Raw genomic sequence first — 1,383 nt, forward strand, 5'->3', positions numbered from 1 at the left:
TGAATAAATCGTTTAATTCAAATTCATAATAATAGGTGATGTCTAGGTGGATTCTTTCCTGGGTATTGTCTATCTCATTGAGTATCTTCGATTATTTTCCTATTTCATTCTCTGTTGCGTTCGTAGTTAAATTAGATTAGTAAATTTATATTAAAAACAATCACTCCAATTTATCGGCTAAATAATAGAAAAACAGTAATTACTAGTACGTTTAGTACTCGTGGATATGATATTCCCTACTCACCATAGCTATACTATTGTTCGATAGGTGCGCTTGCCTTTGTCGTAATTATAGTTAGTTTAGTGACCATCAAATTTTTGGCACAGTTGCTGGGGACTAAAATATTAAAAACACTCGATTTTATTAATTTAGCTATTTTTTATTTTGATTATATATTTTGATTTTTAATTTTTGCATTCTAATTTTTTTCTTTTATTTGCTTCTGCCAGGTTCCTTTAGTTTATTTCTAGAAGAAATCCATCAGGACCATTACTATTTGATAGCGAAATTGAAAGTACAACTAGCAGAAATTGTAGAGAAGTAAGGCAGAGTCGACAGAGTATAGTAGACGAGAAAGAGGATGTTATTATTACTGAGGAGATGAGTGATAATAAGAATAATCAGTTACCTCCTACAGTTGTTACAAATCCTGCAAATCCAAATCCTGTTCCTCATACTATGTACAATTATGCCAACCCCACTCTAACTGGGGCTGAACCGAGTATTGTGCGACCTACTATTGCTGCAAATAATTTCAAACTGAAGCCGAACATTATTTAGATGGTACAATAATTTGTTCAGTTCGATGGTTTGCAAGACGAAGATCCAAATACTCATTTGGCTAATTTTCTGGAAGTCTGTGATACTTTCTAGATAAATGGCGTTTCTGACGACGCTATTCGCCTATGGTTGTTTCCCTGCTCGTTGAGGAATAAAGCTAAACAATGGTTGAATTATTTACCACGAGGTTTTATCAATATATGGGATCAAATGATCGAGAAATTCCTGCTGAAGTATTTCCCACGGCTAAAATAGCCAAGTTGAGGAATTATATCTCTTCCTTCGTTCAGATTGACTTAGAAACCTTATATGATGGATGGGAGAGGTATAAGGACTTATTGAGACGGTGCCATCACCATGGGTTGCCTCTATGGCTACAGGTTCAAACCTTTTACAATGGTCTAAATCCCCCAACTAGGCAGTTGATTGATGCAGTAACCGGTGGTACTCTTAACAATAAAACACCTGAAGCGGCTTATAAGTTTAGAGAGGAGATGGCACTGAATAATCATCAGTGGCAAGTCATGAGGACGAAGCCAATGAAAGCAGCCAATGTTTTCAACTTAGATGCAGTCATCATGTTATTGAATCAGGTAGAACTT

The 1,383-nt window shown here is 35.6% G+C and overlaps 1 non-coding gene across 1 annotated transcript; it reads right to left on the minus strand.

The window, feature by feature from the left end:
• Positions 1 to 1,038: 1,038 nt before the first annotated feature.
• On the minus strand, positions 1,039 to 1,145 carry LOC121220498 (small nucleolar RNA R71). Its single transcript, XR_005917702.1, has one exon. It is a non-coding gene; the product is annotated as a small nucleolar RNA R71 (small nucleolar RNA).
• Positions 1,146 to 1,383: the final 238 nt, after the last annotated feature.

The sequence above is a fragment of the Gossypium hirsutum genome, chromosome D08 (assembly GCF_007990345.1).
Source record: "Gossypium hirsutum isolate 1008001.06 chromosome D08, Gossypium_hirsutum_v2.1, whole genome shotgun sequence".
Lineage (NCBI taxonomy): Eukaryota > Viridiplantae > Streptophyta > Magnoliopsida > Malvales > Malvaceae > Gossypium > Gossypium hirsutum.